Source organism: Eschrichtius robustus, chromosome X (assembly GCF_028021215.1).
Source record: "Eschrichtius robustus isolate mEscRob2 chromosome X, mEscRob2.pri, whole genome shotgun sequence".
Classification (NCBI taxonomy): domain Eukaryota; kingdom Metazoa; phylum Chordata; class Mammalia; order Artiodactyla; family Eschrichtiidae; genus Eschrichtius; species Eschrichtius robustus.
In genome coordinates, this window is record NC_090845.1 from 65994522 (window position 1) to 66013841 (window position 19320).

General features: G+C 44.2%; 1 pseudogene; it reads left to right on the top strand.

Moving 5' to 3' along the window:
• Window positions 1-1721: 1721 nt before the first annotated feature.
• On the top strand, window positions 1722-15215 carry LOC137757228 (ferritin light chain pseudogene; annotated as a pseudogene).
• The last annotated feature ends 4105 nt before the right edge of the window (window positions 15216-19320 follow it).

The following is a 19320-nucleotide window of genomic DNA, read 5'->3' on the forward strand; positions in this document are numbered from 1 at the left end:
CAATCCGTGGTTCATTTTAATTATATTATGTTACGTTACGTTGTGTTGTGTTAACAACAGCTATTTGGTGGAGGTCTCTGAAATCTAATCTTCCCAGGGCCATTTCATCTCCACCCAAAATCTATTTCTTTTTACCCAAAATCTATTTCTTTTTTCCCTCATAATAAATTTTTGGTTAAAATCACATCATAGGGAACATTTTAAAAATATGTACGATGTCCTTTCATGTTATGCTATCTTACACTGTTGATTTCCCAAAAAAAGCAGTTTCTCAACATACTGTTAAAATCACAGATCTGAATATTGTTAACCTAAAAAACTGGCTATAAGGACAAAAGGATATGATTTTTTTTGTATGTGAGTGTGTGTCTGTGGGGTGTGGAAGGGCAGTTGGGACAGCTAGGGGAGAGCTAGGTGGATAATTAGAATAAGAGAAAGTAAACAGAATCAAATTTCAAGACAAATTTTGTTGAATCACCCTACTCCATCTGAACACATGTGCACAAAGAATTATATTTTTTAACTCAAATGCATGCAATTTATCTAGGTTCTGTGGGAGGTAAAATATTGGAAGGTATTTCCAAGAAACAAAAATGTCTAATTACTAGCTGCCATGCCTAGTTTGAGTTCCTCTATTGTAAATATGCCATTTGCAAAAGCAAGAGGTTTGATTGGACCTCCCAGGTCAGGGAGTATGGGGACTAGTAGAGATGAGGTGTGGGAGAGAGGAAGGGAAATCCCACCATCACACAAGTGAATCTTTGACCTAGTAAGTGACTACGTTTTTGTTGTTACTGTTGGGTAAAATGTCCAAGTCTTCCAGAAATTAGACACTGTAATAAAAATGTACCAGCCCAAATTTAAATTGCTCACTAGACAGATGGTTAATTATATTCACAGCCACATATTTCACTGGGATAGAGTTTCAGACACTCAGCCAGTTTTATTTGATTAGCCGGTTTCCCAGTTAATATGTAAAATGAGTTACTTAGGCCTTTTTTGTTCCCTTCTAAAAATATGTTTTAAATAAGTGTAAATTCTCCTCAGCCATGAGAACGTCATGGCTGTAAATAAAACGTCTGGTCATGTTACCCTATGTGTAAAAGAGGTAAGGGAGATTCATTCCCCGAAACCCAAATGATCCCTATAGTTCACAGAAAACCATGGAGCACCTTTTCTCACCAAGCAAAATATCTCAGCAACTATCAGCACACCCTGCTCCTCCACCAAAAACAACCAAGGAGATATTCAAATCCCAGGTTAAAGTGCTTTAGATGCTTTTTAAAAACAGCCCTGGCAGCCCTACACACAAATCATGTCTTTTCAGATAACAGTGTAGAAAATGGAATGTTAGGAAAAGGCCACAGAGCTAAGTATATTGCTGTGCACAGAATTCAACAATATGCTGGGAGCCAAAACCCAGAAGCAAAATACGAAACCCACTTATTCCAAAATGCAGAAGCTCAAAGAAAATCAAATGTGCTGGTGTCGAAATGGGTATGCCAATTTTTTTTTTTTTTTAACTTCTCAAAAAGACAGAAAACCTTGCGCGGGTTATTCGGTCCCTCACGGATCAGACAGACAGAAGCAGTCATGCTGAAACCACTGGATTCCTCAGCAGAACGGCGCCAACTCAGCGGCGCGTTTTCCACACTTTCCCGGAGCCTGGCCCCGCTCCCCGAGCGGGCTCGCGGCCTCCCCGCCCCACCGGGTGTGCGAGAGCGGAGCGGACGTGTGCTGCGGGGCGCGGCAGAGCGAAGCGCCAGAAGCCACGCAGGAAAGCGTCGATTCGACTGCCACCGAGAGCGGGAAGGGGCCGCGGGCCAATTACGCAAAGGTGACAAGCCGGGTGAGGCTCGGTAGGCCCCCAACTTAGACCCGCCCGCGGCCTTGGTCGGGTGGCGCGTGCTCAGGGGCGCTCTGTGGTCGCCAGGGCAGCCCAGAGCGCACGGGAGCCGCCGGCGACCGCGCTTCACACCTTTGCCGCTTTGGCCCTGACGCCCGGTCGCCGCCGCCGCGTGCGTTTGCCCGCTCGCGCCGGAGCGTGCAGTGTTAGTGCCCGTTCCCCAGACAGGATCTCCCGAAAGCCGGCCCGAAAGGAAGCGGCACTCAGCTGGCCCCCGCCGCCCGGCTCTGAGCCCGGCGGCTCCGGCCCGCTCGTTTCCCCTCCCCCCCACCCCACACACACACGCCGGCGCAAGCACAGAGGCCTTTCCTAGATTGCAGTGCCTGTCAGGGCTAGCCGGGATCTCTCGCCCTCGCGGCCTCACTCCCTCGTATACAGACACACGCACGCCATTCTCACACAGACGTCCTCCCTTCTGTTTTCCCTTCCTCTTCTCGCTCGGCTTCCCCCAATCCGTTCCACCCCCTGCCGCCGCCACCCTGCACCAACCGGGAAGCTGGCGAGAAGGCCAGGGGGCTGGATGGCAGCGCTCATACTCACCTCCCGGGCCGACTCCCGAGGTGCAAGTCGCCGGCGGGCTCAGGCAGCGGGCGCTGGGGCTAGAGCGGCCGCAGTCAAGGCTGGGCTGCCGCCGTCGCCGCAGCTGCTCGAGCTGCCCCCGCCGCCGCTGCTGCTACTGCTGCCGCCGCCGCCGCCGCCTCTGCCTCAGCTCCATGCGCCGGGCCCGCCAGGTGGACGCGACTATCTCCCTCAGGCGCCGCCGCTGCGGCGGTGCTAGATGGCTTCAGAGCTATCAGGTTCTGGCCCTGAAACTCAGCGCCTCAGCAGCCGCCGGCTGCTCCTGGAGTCGGCTCTTAGCGTGCACCTCCGCTTGCTCGGGCCGGAGCTATCTCACCAGCGGGCTGCGCGCGCGGCGCTGGAGCCCTGCTCAGTGCGGTCGCTGTGGCCGTCCGCGGGAAGGAGAGAGAAGGAGGGCGGCTGCTACTGTCGCTATCGCTGTTAAAGCTATTGCTAAATGCTGCTACTGCCGCTACTGCTACTGCTGTGGCGGTGGCTGCTGCTGCTGCTGCTGCTGATGCTACTGGTTTTCCTTCCCGGGTTCTCCCCCTGCCTCTTGCCCACTCCTCCTCCCCCCCGCCCCGGCCTTTCTCCACCTCCTCCTCCTCCCCCTTCTCCTCCCGCGCCGCTTTTCTCAGAGCCTCTGCGGGCGCTGCCTGGTCTCCTCTTCTCCCCGAGCTGCCTCTGCCCATTCAGAAAGGTGCCCAGAGTGGGACTGCCTCGGCTGCCACCATCGCTATTGCCCCTGCCATTGTTTCCTCCAACAGGGCTGTTCTTGCTGGACGCGATCCCCCCTCTACCTCCCTTCCTCACCACAGCCCTCTTTTTTCCTCCCGCGCTCTCTTTACCCTCTCTACGGTCCCTTCCCATGTGCCCCCTCCCACTTTGTCCGTCTGTCCCTCCCTCCCCTCAGGCGCCCGGGAGCGCGCACTGCGCGGCCACCTGTCATAAAGGGCGCGCACCCCCTTCCCCACCCCCACCCCACCCCCACCCCCCACCCCGCATTCTTGCAGCCAGCCCAGTCCACCGCGCCAGTGACGCGTTCTACCCCCAGCAGACACGCAGCTGGACATCACTCTCCCACGCCTTTTAGGGTAGTTATGTGTACCGAGAGGGCGCTCTGAAGTTTGGGGAAGAATATTGCAATGGCTTCTTCAACCAAGCGTCAGCCTCTACCTACCCTTAACTTCAGAGTCTAGGCCCCCAGTAGGGTGGGTTGTGTTGGAAGGGTTGGATGAAGGGACATTCCCCAGAGAACTGGAGAAGGGTGAGGGGTTTTTTGGAATAAAGAAGGAGAGAAGAAGGAAACGTGAATGTGCCTGGAAGGATATGGGATGTGCCTGACTGCTGTCATAGAGAAATCCCTTAGGTGGTCATTTTCCTTCAGAATTCCTGGGAACCCAATAGGAAACAGCAAGGGATTTGAGAGCAACTTAAAAGGGACCATTCAGCACTCCTGGAGCTCTGGGTGTAATGTTGGCGCCTAATCCCCTGAGTCACCACCACTAGGAGCCAGGGCAAAAGATGGAAAGGCTAGTGCTAGAACAGAAGGGGTAAAACTAAGCTACTTTGTGTGCACTTGTTCCAGCAAGCCATTACCAAAGCACAGCTTCTCCAGTCTGGCAGGGCCCAATTTCAAATTTATCTGCTGCCACAGCTGCAGCCTCATTTTGCTGCCAAAGCTCAGGCTTTGAGACCTGTTATGTGCAACTCTCACAGTCACCCTCAACAGAACCTCTATGGCCTGTCACACAACCCTTCCCCAGAAATAGCACAGGTTGGGAGGGGTCTGTTTCCCTTTCCCTGGCAAAGTATGAGATATCATACTTCTAGATATCTCATTGCCAACAAGGTCTGGGTTGCCTTTTCAAGTTTGAGGCACTCTCCTTGGGTCTTTCATCACTGAGCAGTAAACGGGGCCCTTTTACAATTCCTCATCTCCATGCCTTGCGTTTTGCCATTCCACCTGCTTGGAACACTCTTGTCCTTTCTCCTTCTCGTTTTTTTTTAACATCTTTATTGGAGTATAATTACTTTACAATGGTGTGTTAGTTTCTGTTTATAAAAAAGTGAATCAGCTATACATATACATATATCCCCATATCTCCTCCCTCTTACGTCCCCCTCCCACCCTCCCAATCCCACCCCTTTAGGTGGTCACAAAGCACCGAGCTGATCTCCCTCTGCTATGCAGCTGCTACCCACTAGCTATCTATTTTACATTTGCTAGTGTACATAAGTCCATGCCAGTCTCTCACTTCGTCCCAGCTTACCCTTCCCCCTCCCCATGTCCTCAAGTCCATTCTCTAGTAGGTCTACATCTTTATTCCTGTCCTGCCCCTAGGTTCTTCATAACCTTTTTTTTTTTTGGATTCGATATGTATGTGTTAGCATACGGCATTTGTTTTTCTCTTTCTGACTTACTTTAATCTGTATGACAGACTCTAGGTCCATCCACCTCACTACAAATAACTCAATTTCGTTTCTTTTTATGGCTGAGTAATATTCCATTGTATATATGTGCCACAGCTTCTTTATCCATTCATGTGTCGATGGACACTTACGTTGCTTCCATGTCCTGGCTATTGTAAATAGAGCTGCAATGAACATTGTGGTACATGACTCTTTTTGAATTATGGTTTTCTCAGGGTATATGCCCAGTAGTGGGATTTCTGGGTCGTATGGTAGTTCTATTTTTAGTTTTTTGAGGAACCTCCATACTGTTCTCCATAGTGGCTGTATCAATTTACATTCCCACCAACAGTGCAAGAGGGTTCCCTTTTCTCCACACCCTCTCCAGCATTTACTGTTTGTAGATTTTTTGATGATGGCCATTCTGACTGGTGTGAGGTGATACCTCATTGTAGTTTTGATTTGCATTTCTCTAATGATTAATGCTGTTGAGCATTCTTTCATGTGTTTCTTGGCAATCTGTATATCTTCTTTGGAGAAATATCTATTTAGGTCTTCTGCCTATTTTGGGATTGGGTTGTTTTTTTATGATATTGAGCTGCATGAGCTGCTTGTAAATTTTGGAGATTAATTCTTTGTCAGTTGCTTCATTTGCAAATATTTTCTCCTATTCTGAGGGTTGTCTTTTCGTCTTGTTTATGGTTTCCTTTGCTGTGCAAAAGCTTTTAATTTTAATTAGGTCCCATTTGTTTATTTTTGTTTTTATTTCCATTTCTCTAGGAGGTTGATCAAAAAGGATCTTTTTGTGATTTATGTCATAGGGTGTTCTGTGTATGTTTTCCTCTAAGTGTCTGGCCTTACATTTAGGTCTTTAATCCATTTTGAGTTTATTTTTGTGTATGGTGTTAGGGACTGTTCTACTTTCATTCTTTTACATGTAGCTGTCCAGTTTTCCCAGCACCACTTATTGAAGAGGCTGTCTTTTCTCCATTGTATATTCTTGCCTCCTTTATCAAAAATAAGGTGACCATATGTGCGTGGCTTTATCTCTGGACTTTCTATCCTGTTCCATTGATCTATAGTTCTGTTTTTGTGCCAGTACCATACTGTCTTGATTACTGTAGCTTTGTAGTATAGTCTGAAGTCCAGGAGCCTGATTCCTCCAGGTCCATTTTTCTTCCCCAAGATTGCTTTGGCTATTCGGGATCTTTTGTGTTTCCATACAAATTGTGAAATTTTTTGTTCTAGTTCTGTGAAAAATGCCAGTGGTAGTTTGATAGGGATTGCATTGAATCTGTAGATTGCTTTGAGTAGTATAGTCATTTTCACAATGTTGATTCTTCCAATCGAAGAACATGGTATATCTGTCCATCTGTTTGTATCATCTTTAATTTCTTTCATCAGTGTCTTATAGTTTTCTGCATATAGGTCTTTTGTCTCCTTAGGTAAGTTTATTCCTAGGTATTTTATTCTTTTTGTTGCAGTGGTAAATGGGAGTGTTTTCTTAATTTCTCTTTCAGATTTTTCATCATTGGTGTATAGGAATGCAAGAGATTTCTGTGCATTAATTTTGTATCCTGCTACTTTACCAAATTCATTGATTAGCTCTAGTATTTTTCTGGTAGTGTATTTAGGATTCTCTATATATAATATCATGTCATCTGCAAACAGTGACAGCTTTACTTTGTCTTTTCCGATTTGGATTCCTTTTATTTCTTTTTCTTCTCTGATTGCTGTGGCTAAAACTTCCAAAACTATGTTGAATAACAGTGGTGAGAGTGGGCAACCTTGTCTTGTTCCTGATCTTAGTGGAAATGGTTTCAGTTTTTCACCAATGAGAATGATGTTGGCTGTGGGTTTGTCATATATGGCCTTTATTATGTTGATATAAGTTCCCTCTATGCCTACTTTCTGGAGGGTTTTTATCATAAATGTGTGTTGAATTTTGTCGAAAGCTTTTTCTGTATCTATTGAGATGATCATATGGTTTTTATTCTTCAATTTGTTAATATGGTGTATCACATTGATTGATTTGCGTATATTGAAGAATCCTTGCATTCCTGGGATAAACCCCACTTGATCATGGTGTATGATCCTTTTAATGTGCTGTTAGATTCTGTTTGCTAGTAGTTTGTTGAGGATTTTTGCATCTATGTTCATCAGAGTTATTGGCTTGTAGTTTCCTTTTTTGTGACATCTTTGTCTGATTTTGGTATCAGGGTGATGGTGGCCTTATAGAATGAGTTTGGAGGTGTTCCTCCCTCTGCTATATTTTGGAAGAGTTTGAGAAGGATAGGTGTCAGCTCTTCTCTAAATGTTTGATAGAATTAGCCTGTGAAGCCATCTGGTCCTGGGCTTTTGTTTGTTGGAAGATTTTTAATCACAGTCTCAATTTCAGTGCGTGTGATTGGTCTGTTTATATTTTCTATTTCTTCCTGGTTCAGTCTCGGAAGGTTGTGCTTTTCTAAGAATTTGTCTATTTCTTGCAGATCGTCCATTTTATTGGCACATAGTTGCTTGTAGTAATGTCTCATGATCCTTTGTATTTCTGCAGTGTCAGTTGTTACTTCTCCTCTTTCATTTCTCATTCTGTTAATTTGAGTCTTCTCCCTTTTTTTTCTTGATGAGTCTGGCTAATGATTTATCAATTTTATCTTCTCAAAGAACCAGCTTTTAGTTTTATTGATCTTTGGTACTGTTTCCTTCATTTCTTTTTATTTCTGATTTGATCTTTATGATTTCTTTCCTTCTGCTAACTTTGGGGTTTTCTTGTTCTTCTTTCTCTAATTGCTTTAGGTGTAAGGTTAGGTTGTTTATTTGAGACTTTTCTTGTGTCTTAAGGTAGGATTGTATTGCTATAAACTTCCCTCTTAGAGCTGCTTTTGCTGCATCCCATAGGTTTTGGGTCATCATGTTTTCACTGTCATTTCTAGGTGTTTTTTAATTTTCTCTTTGATTTCTTCAGTGATCTCTTGGTTATTAAGCAGTGTATTGTTTAGCCTGCATATTTTTGTATTTCTCCTTCTCATTTTATATCTGTGAAACTCATCTATAAGTAATAGCTCATCTTCAAGTAATTGATATTTTTTGAGTCCCTACTATGTGCCAGATACTATGCTAAGCAATTTACATGAATTATTTTATTTAAGCCTCACAACAAACACAATTTTATTTTTCCTGTTTTACAGGTGAGAAAATTGAGCCACAAAGAAGTTAGATATACATATCTTGAGAATAAAAGCAATATCTTCTTTATCTTGCATCTGTCAGGCCCTGTGCAAATACATTTTCATCTTTCAGTCACTGGGATAAATGTGAAGAAAAATAAGGGTAACTGCTGAACTGTGACCCCTCCCAAATTCATATATTGAAGCCCTAACCACCCAATACCTCATAATGTATTTGGAGTTGGGTCTTTAAGGAGGTGACTAAGTTAAAATGAGGTGGCTAGGGTGAGCCCAAATCCAATATGAGTGGTGCCCTTATAAAGGGAGAAAATTTTGACACACAAAGAGACACTAGGGGCACATGAGTACAGAAAAAAGACGTGAGGACACAGCAAGAAGGCAGCCATCTGCAAGACAAAGAGAGAAGTCTCAGGAGAAACCAAATGTGCCAACACCTTGATCTTGGACTTCTAGCCTCCATAGAACTGTGAGAAAAATTTTGAAGCCACTCAGTCTGTGGTATTTTGTTATGACAGAACTAGGAGACTAATACAATAGGAAACTATGAGGTGTCTTAGTAAAAGGGTGGTAGAAAGGACTTATTACAGGTGATAGAAAGGACTTATTGTGAGCTTTGGTTGGGTAATTTGGGGGAAAGTCTAAGAAAGTAGGGGTTCATTCTATATTGAATGCTATCAGAAAGGAAGGGCAATTCTATGACTGAGCACCTTAATAAATCTTATCTATAAGGAAGGAAGACTAAAGTGAGAATTAAGCTTTTGTGGGTGGCACAGTGACCTTGTTTTTGTCTGTGCTTAGACTAAATTATGAAGCAGCTTTGCTTTGTCTCACTTTATGATGTTCTCAGAGTAATATTGTCTGCTGTGGGTATTTTGTGAGATTGTTTATGTCCTGCAGGAGAACAACAGGTTTATGTACTACCTGTGAGTGCCAGGCCAGCTTTCAGATGTAAGGGGCTGCTTTTTTTTTCCTTTCTCGTATGTGACTACTTAATGCCATTCATTAGTTGTAACTAACTTGGCTTTAGGCAAGTTACTTTACTTCTCTGTGCCTCAGTTGCCTCACCTATACTTGAGGGAAATGGAATTAAACATAGGGTAGTTGTGGGAACTAAATGGAGGATTATACATAATGTCCTTAGAACAGGGCTTGGCACATAGGTGGCGTTCATTGAATATGGGCTATTATCCATTTCTCTCTTCTCAAGCAGACCATTTAGCATGAAGTTATAGTTATGTATTGATACATTCTCTCTTACTAGACTACGAGCTCCCTGAGGGCAGGAATAATGTCTATTGCCATAGTAATAATAAATAACATTTATTGAGTGCTTTCAATGGGCCAGGCACTATTGTTAGTTGTAGTTACTCCAAGAAAACTTCTGAGGCTCCATTCCTACCTGTAGACTAGCCTGAGTGTCCTCCTCTATGCTCCCACAGCACCCATGTTTACCCTAATCACTATACTCAGCATATGATACTGACGCTGTCTGCTTGTCTTCCCTTTCTAGACTGTTCACCTATAGAGAGGAGAGCAGGTACTTTTAAACTTTACAAATAAAAATCGTATATATTTAGGTGGACAATGTGATATTTTGATATATGTATACATTTTGAAATGATTACTACAATCAAGCTAATTAACACATCCATCACCTCACATAGTTATGATTTTGTTTTCTTTTTGGTGTGGTGAGAACACTTAAGATCAAGTCTCTTGGCAAAGTTCAACTATAAAATACAGTATTATTAACTATAGTTACCATGCTGTACCTTGGATTTTAAGAACTTACTCATCCTGTATAACTGAATCTATATACCCTTTGCTAGCTCCCCATTTCCCCCACACCCAGCCCCTACCAAACACCACTCTATTCCATTTTTGAGTTCAACTTTTTTAGATTCCACATGTAAGTGAGATAATGCAGTATTTGTCTTTCAGTTTCTGGCTAATTTCACTTAGGATAATGTCTTCCAGGTTTATCCATGTTGTCACAAGTGGCAGGATTTCCTTCTTTTGTAAGGTTGAATGATATTCCATTGTGAATGTGTAGGTGTGTGTGTGAGTGTGTGTGCGTGTAATATTTTCTTTATCCAATCATCCATCGACAGACATTTAGGTTGTTTCCATATCTTGGCTGTTGTTAATAATGCTGAAATGAACATGGATATCTTCAAGATACTGATTTCACTTGAAAGCAGGTACTTGTAACTTTGGTGCCCATGTCTGAGCACAGTGCCTAGCACAACAGAAGCACTGAATATAAGGCATTGATCAGATTTTCACTACATTCTTTGCCTTGTCTGAAGTGGAACTCAGGTCAAGGCAGCTGTCTTAGCTGCCTTGTCTTAGCTCACATTGCCCCTTTCCCTGGGGTTTTACCGACTAAAAATGTAACAAAGGATCTCTTACATAGTGTTCTCCCTATAACGTAGATCTAAAGGAGAGAGTCACCATAAGACTTCAATGCAAGAAGGTGCCATTTGGGAACAACTGGCCCCTGCTATTTAGCAGTCAATTGTAGCATGTCCATTGGGGCAAAGTGGAATAATGAAGGAGTATGAGACTAGGACCTAGAATCTTGGGTTTTGACTTTAATTTTGCTGTTGACAAACTGTGATGTTCAACAAATCACTGAACCTCTCTGACTTTCAGTTTCTCTATGGCAGAAATGGAGAGCATAATCTCTTTATTCACTGGCTAATAGAGCTTGATAGCAAGATTAAAAAGAGTTTACTGGAGTTTCTCTTTGGGGAAAATATTTAACTCCTCCATTATTTCCATGTTGCATGCCTGGATGATTCTTAGCCTCTGGAACTGGTGTTCCAAAATGGTCACAGCCTTTCAGATGCCAAGCAAGTGCCATGGGTATTGTGATTTTTTAGCCTGCCATACTCCCTAACAGTCCCACAATTCAGCCTGTTCCCAGTGAAGGGAACTATAGTGTCTGGAAACTTTGGGGACATAAGAGGTGCTTCTATCCTGGAGCTGGACCCAGAAAGTTTCTCTCCATCATGCTGAGGACAGACATAGGATGTTTTTCAGCTCAAATTTGTTTTCTACCTTAGCCCACAGGGATGAAATAAGGTGAATAACAGAATAACATTATCGCAGTATCACATGCATATACAAGGGAGGAAACTACCATACTATTTTTCATATAATGTACCACCATTGTGCCCAGAGACTATATAACCATCATAATAATGGCCTCTGGCTGGGACTTTATGGCACCTTTCCCTTGCGAATTCCAAAGAATGGACCAAAGGAACTCGTGGGGGGGGGGGCAGATTTGAGAGGGCAGTGAATTGAAACCAGCATTAGCTGTTCCTCGTGTTTGAGGGGCAGTACCCAGAACACTGAGGGCTCCCATTAAATATTTGAGGGGCAGCACCCAGCACATTGAGGGCTCCCATTAAATATAATGGAACTGACAAATTGCCTCAATACTTCCCTCCTTTGTCGTAAATAGCATTAGAAAACTATAGCTCTCTCCCTCCTGACAATAGACAGGCATGTCACTTTTTTTCTTTCAGCAGCCCCAGGAGGAGCAAGGGGATCTTCATTTATGAGCTATTCAGTTAGTGTTTGGTTGGGAACCTGTATTAGGTCTCAGGAGGAGAAAACAAAGACAACTAAAGACATAGTCTTTACCTCAAAGAAACCTAAAGTCTATTAGCCTAGGGATGGAAACACAGGAGAGCAATACTCTCAGGCAGTGCAGAATGAGGGCTGAGTGAGAGGTGAGAATAAGTCAGGGCCTTTTTGGTCAGGAGACCAAAGGAGTTTGGGGTTCCCCAGGGCATGTGCCAGGTAGGGGTGGCCCTGGGGGAGAAGTAGGACTTGCTAGGCAGTGAGAAGAGCATGAGCTGAGGAAGTGCTGAAGAGGAATTGTGAGCAATGTATTTGGGAATCAGTGACATGAACATCATGGCTGGAGCCAGGGCTTGCTCCAAGGAAGAAGCCAAATTTGGATGGGTTGAATGGGGCCAGACTGGGAAGGCTTTGGAACTTTAGGACATTTTACCCTTGAATTCTCACTCTCTACTTTATAAACGTGGAAAATAAAGGTCATGGTCACACATTAGGTAGCTAGACGAGGCACTGAACCTTAGTGTTTAGATGATAGCAATGATGAACATTTGTGATTTATGATGGACATTCACATACATCATGCCATTTGTTCATGACAATCTATTAAAAAACAATGCCCCACTGTGGACATTCCCTTCCTTGAAGCCTTAAAACAAATAAACAAACAAAACCCTTTGCTTGAGTTCATTGTTCTTTGAAGGTAGAGCTGAGTTGTAACATCTGGGCCCACAAATCAAAGCCAAATGAGTGAAGTGCTGGTTCCAATTAAGCGTGTCTGGGGTGTCCTGCCCCCATTTTCTCAGCATGCTCAGATGCCTTGGCTGCTGTGTTCAAAGCCAGCCTAGGCAAGGACAGCTTCTCCCACTGAGCACTTTCTCAGGATGAGACTTTGAAACATGCTGGGACAGGCTGCATGACTCAAAGTTAGGGAACTGAGGTCTGGAGAAAACCATTTTCATCTTCAGTTACCAAGGGCCATTGAAGAAGCCCCAGATGAAGGCACAGGCCAAATGTTTGTGGCCTAGCAGCACTGAGGAGGGCCTAAGCAAGGTGGTAGTAGGGGTGTTGGTGGATGGTGAGTGTGTCCAGACTTAGAGCAGGACCATGGACAGAGATCAGCAGGCATCTTTAACCAGATCCCACAGTGAAATGCAGCTCTCCATCATGCGGCTGTGCATTCTGTGTTCTGTGGATAATGTATGGAACGTATGATGTGGGTTTTGAGCTTCCTTGGGTTGGGCACCATCAGACTGCCCTGCACAGTGTGATCTCCCTCTCAGGCACGGACTCACAGGCCTTATTTAGTGTGGGAGGTACTAGTCGTGCCAAATGTACACTGTTGGAAACTGCAATGTAGTCTTGTGGTTTGACCAGTAGCCTCAGAGTAAAGAGACCCAGTCAGACTGAGCTCAACTAGCCTTGGAAACATCTGGTTCAAGGCTTCTTGGACATGGTTCCCTCTTCTCCTTTAAGGAAAGGACCTTAAAGGAGTCCTCTTAATATAAAATCCAGTACCCCAGAGTGTACCTCATTCCCTGACCGCCACCAACCCAGGCAGAGGAAAGCAAGCTGAGCTGTGTTGTAGTAGAAAAGCACTGGACTTGAATCAAATGACCTCGGGTTCTGCCCCTTACTAGTGTAATCCTAGATGGTTTACAGAGTCTTCTCAAAGCCACAATCTCTTCATTTGTAAAAAGGGGCTAACAATTATAATCTCTACCTCACAGAGAGAAGTTCATGAGTTAAGGTGTATGAAAACACCTGGCAAAAGGCTTGGCATATACAAGCATAAAATAAATATGTCTGCTTGTGCATGTATTCCAGAAGTTCCTGAAATCTCCCTTTCTGCAGGAAAGCCTTCCTAAGTCATTGATGAAGTCGTGAGTTTCCTTCTATCCACACTAGTAGTTCCTGTTGTATCTTCCTTTTACTCTGTTCATAATTGCTGCTCCTACTGCTGATGTTGATAATGGAGGTGATGATGGTGATGGTGATAGTGTAATGTGGTGAATAATGACTGTCTCAGATCATGGAACAAATAATACAGGTAAAAGGGGAGTGAGAAAAGATTACTTTAGGAAGGAAACAGAAGCTCTGGTTGAGTTTGAGGCCTGGCCTTCCCTGAACTAACCTCTCCAGCTCCATCCATATAGGCAATCATGTCAAATCCCCAAGGACATTGCGCTGGGGATTATGCAGCAAAATATGTGGTCCTAATTAGATCCTGCCAAGAATGGAGGATGTGTTTCAAAAGAGCAAGCGCAGAACAAGGCAAGAAAAGAGATGTTCCCATCCATGTAACACAAATGCTCCCTGAGCACCCTCTTTGGCTGGGTATACAAACATACAAACCAATCCATTGGCATCTAGGAAATGTGGCGTCAACACACACACACAGAGCAGTCAACGAGTGTCCTCAACTTTGTTAAATAACAGGGTATTCTCTCTCGTTACTTCAAACCGTCAGAATCTTCAGTGGCTTCCTAAAGTCTGAATAACAAAATGTCAAAATCCCTAGGCTAATAATCATGAAATAGTTCCAGTATCTTTCCAGCTCTACATAGCTGGCACTCCAACCACAGGACATCCTCTATTTAATATGTCCATGTCTTTCCTTATGCTGTTCCCTCAGCTTGGAATTCCCTTTGTGCTCTTCTGCACATCAAAATTCTCTTTGGCAGTGCGCTCGGTGGTCCCCCGGATCTGTCTCTTGCTTCAACAGTGTTTGGACGGAACAGACCCAGGGATGCCCTTTGCTCCAGCCTCTGACCATCCTCCAACCCTTTTTCCAGTCGCAACCTTCGGAGTCAGCCACTCATCTATCCTTGGTCACCGGGACCAGCCAACACCATTTTTTGAGCTTAACTCCTTATTACCGATCAACCGTGAGCTCCCAGATTCATCAGAATTATTCCACCGAGGTGTAGGCCGCCGACAACCACCTGGTCAACATGCATCTGCGGGCCTCCTGCACCTACCTCTCTCTGGGCTTCTATTTCGACCGCGACGATGTGGCTCTGGAGGGCGTGGGCCACTTTTTCCGCGAATTGGCCAAAGAGAAGCGTGAGGGCGCCGAGCATCTCTTGAAAAGGCAAAACCAGCACAGCGGCAGCGCCCTCTTCCAGAACGTGCAGAAGCCATCTCAGGATGAGTGGGGTATAACCCAGGATGCTATGGAAGCCGCCATTAACATGAAGAAGAACCTGAACCAGGTCCTTTTGGATCTGCATGCCCTGGGTTCTGCCTGTGCAGACCCCCATTTCTGCAACTTCCTGGAGAGCCACTTCCTAGATGAAGAGGTGAAACTCATCAAGAAGATGGGTGACCACCTGACCAACCTCTGCATGCTGGCTGGTCCCCAGGCTGGGCTGGGCGAGTATCTCTTCGAGAGGCTCACCGTCAAGTACGACTAGGAGCCTCCGGAGCCCAGTGGCCTTTGAGGAGCCCCTTTGGTGTCAGGGCTTCTGCCTGAAGCCCCTCTCTGCAGCCACTAGGCAGTTTTTAACCACCCTGGAGCCCTCTCCCAAGCCTTGGACCAAATGGAAACAATAAAGCTTTTTGCAGCAGCTAAAGAAAAAAAAAATCCTTCTCTTCCTTTAAGGTCCTTGAAGTGTCATGTCCTTTCTAATGCCTTTCTTTAATCCCCCTGTATTACTTTTCTAGGACTCCTGCAACACTTTACCACAAACTTGGTGGTTTAATAGAAACTCATTATTTCACAGTGGAGGCCAGAAATCCAAAATCAAGGTGTCGGCAGGGCCATGCACCCTCCAAATCTCTAGGGGGGCATCTTCCCTTGCTTCTTCCAATTTCTGGTGCTCCTGGTGTTCCTTCACTTGTGGCAGCATAACCACAATCTCTGCCTCCATCTTCATATGACCTTCTTGCCTGTATCTCTGTATTGCTCATCTTCTTATATGGACACCTGTCATTGGATTTAGGTCCGATCCAGTCAATCCAGGATGGTCCCATCTTGAGATATGTCACTTAATTAAATCTACAAACACCCTTTATCCACATAAACATAAATTCACATCCACAGGTATCAGGGGGTTAGGACTTGGGTGTATCTTTCTTGTGGGGGTCACCATTCAACCCATTACATTCTCTAAGACCAAATTAATATCCCCTTCTTTTGACGTTACACAGCATATTCTCCCATCTATATTAGAGGTTTATGAATACAGTTCTGTCTCTCTTACCAGAGGGAAAATTCTTCAATGCCAGGGACTATGTCTTATTCATCTTTGTGTAATTCATTACTTATCCCAGTGACTGACATATAGTAGGTATTTAGTTGGTTATTGTTGACATTTTAAAATGGTTGATTTACTTTCTACTTCTGGCATAGAGGGAAGCAGCTGTGGAAGGCAGGATTGGGGCAACAACGTGCTACCTAACTATCAGAGTTATGATTTAGAATAAGTGCCTGCCTCTGGGAAAGTATTAGCTCCCCTTTCACCAGGAGGCAGTTGTTACTCCTTGTAGTATTATAATCCAAACAGCAAGGATTTCTTGAGAATTACCAATTCTAGCTATACTTTCTCCCTTAGCATGTCTTTTGGCATTTACTGATTTATTCAAGTATCTATCTATCTACCTAACTATCTATCATTCATTCATTCAATTAACTGACCCCCTATGTGCCAAATGCTAGGCTAGGCCTGGTATGGAGATACATAAATCCACAAGATATAGATATTGCCCTTTATGAGCTTTGCGTCTATCCAGAAAGGAAACATATACATATGACATTTACGGGGTCGGATATAACCATCTGCAGGTAGGTGTGACTGAAGGACTACTGCCAAAGATAAGTTAAAGAGTCCATTACCTCAGTAGAACTTAGAAGCATGGACTCATCCAAGAAAGCTTACCATTTTTTCCAGAAACATTCATTCTCTTTGGGCTTCCTGTGAAACAATATTAATTACCCAGGGCACATATATCCTGCCCATTTCATGGATCAGAATAAAACATGCCTGATTACCAAATTCTATCTAACTACCAACTCTTTAAAAAACAAGAGTAACCCAACTGTTTATTCTACAACAAATCCCTGGAGATTAAGGCAGACCACCAGGAAGTTTGTTTGCATGGTGTCCCCTGGACACATACCACCCCCCCCCACCCTGGGAGACACTGTGAATAGGACTTTGGAACTTACAATCCTGGGTCCCAGATGCTGCAATTAAGATGCTTGAATAAAGCAGTAGAGTTAAAGGCTGCCTGAAACTCCTGGAATGAAGTAGCAGAGAGTGGAGTAAGGAGGGGAAAGTGGAAGGATATATGTTCCCCTTTGGGGCCCAGGGGCAAAAAGCTAAGAAGGTAAGAATAGGATGGAGGTTGGGTACAGGGAAATAGTACTGCTCACATATGCCCTCACATAAACTAATAAAAAGTAGCCATGGGGGTGAGGGGATGGAGTGGGGAGTCCCAACAAACTAACTGGAGGAGGGCTTGGAGTCAGGTGGCTGAACACTGTGACTGAAAACTAAACTCTTTTTTTTTAACATCTTTATTGGAGTATAGTTGCTTTACAATGGTGTGTTAGTTTCTACTGTATAACAAAGTGAATCAGCTATACATAGACATATATCCCCATATCTCCTCCCTCTTGCATCTCCCTCCCACCCTCCCTATCCCACCCCTCTATGGTCACAAAGCACCGAACTGATCTCCCTGTGCTATGCAGCTGCTTCCCACTAGCTATTTTACATTTGGTAGTGGATATGTGTCAATGCCACTCTCTCCCTTCATCTCAGCTTACCCTTCCCCCTCCCCGTGTCCTCAAGTCCATTCTCTACATCTGCATCTTTATCCCTGTCCTGCCCCTAGGTTCATCAGAACCATTTTTTTTAACATCTTTATTGGAGTATAATTGCTTTACAATGTTGTGTTAGTTTCTGCTGTATAACAAAGTGAATCAGCTATACGTATACATATATCCCTATATCCCCTCCCTCTTGCATCTCCCTCCCACCCTCCCTATCCCATTGCAGCACTATTTACAATAGCCAGGACATGGAACCAACCTAAGTGTCCATCGCCAGATGAATGGATAGAGAAGATGTGGCACATATATACAATGGAATATTACTCAGCCATAAAAAGAAACAAAATTATTTGTAGTGAGGTGGATAGACCTAGAGTCTGTCATACAGAGTGAAGTAAGTCAGAAAGAGAAAACTAAACTCTTGAGCTTTCCTGTGGTGCTGCAGTTTTGGTCCATGAGATTTATAATAATACCAATGCACACTTGTATGGTGCTTTACAATTTATAAATTTATTTCACATCTACTATCACATAGCCTTTAAAAGTTGAAAAGAATGGCTAAATTCACACCTCCTCATGATGCCAGAATTCCATGTTAACCATTTCATTTGCTTCTCATACAATCTTAGTGGAGAAAATTACCATTAGCATTATACTTACCATTTAACAGAAGAGGAACCAAGCCAAGAGGGGCAAGTGACTTGGCCCAGTCACATAGTTGGTAATTGATGCAGTTGAACATTTACCAGAAATACTGAACTACTTGCTATTCCCAGAAGCTGTGTGTTCTTTCATGCCTCTATGCCTTTGCAAGAGTACTTTGTTCTGCCTGGTACGGCCTTCCCTCCTTCTTTGGTGATCTGCTGCTCACCTGTCAAGGTCTAGTTGAATGCCACCTCCTTACCAAAGGCCTCCCCGACTCTTCCTACCTTCCCTAAAAGAATGAGTGGCTATCTCCTCTGAGCTCTTACAGTACCTAATATAGTATAAATCTCTATTAAAGTACTTATCTTGGTGTATTACAAATATTTGGGCATGTGTCCACTCTCACACTGAACTGAGAATTCCTATCTCCTTGAATGCAGGAACCTTGCTTCCTTCTCTTTGTCTCTCCATTCTTCAGACAGTGCTAGGCACTTACATTTGAAGAATAAAACATCTAAATAAGTGAATGAGCTGAAGATTTTATGTATACTTTTATACCAGCCATGGCCCCACAGGTGAGTGCTCCTAATGGATATCTCCAAAGAAGTTGGTTCCCTCTTGAGCCTAGCTCAGTGAGTCAACATGTTTATCAAAAACCGGATGAGGTTGGGCTAATCGCCAGGCTCCTCATTTAATATGAGGCCACCCTGACTGGGACCACTGTCTCTACAAGAGGTTCAGTTCCAGGATTGGTGCGACCCTGAAGATAACCCATCCCACAGAAGATGCCCCCATGTTTCCCTGCCTGAACTTAGGTGGCCATAGAGAGGGAGAGGAGGTTAGAATAGGAAACAGGAAGAGAAAAAAGGACAGTAGGGAAGGAAAGAGAAGGGAGACAAGGAGGGAAAGATGCTGGAGGGGAGAGAAAGAACTAGGAAAGAGGGGGATACCAGAAATAAGCAGATGTGCCACCTTAAATCAGATGGTGGATGTTGTAGGCATTAGCTAATTGGTACCATCCTCATGTAAAACAATATCAATTGAGTTCTAGTCATGCACTCTGACTTTAACAATGAACACCTGTGCCCTTTACACTTTGCAAGGATAGTAGCAAGGTACAGTTGACATAGGCTCTGGTGTGAAGCAGATATGTATTCAAACCCTGAACTGTGTGACTTTGGGCAAAGAACAACTCTCTGAGGCCCATTTTCCTCATCTTTCAGATAAGGACAATATCTACC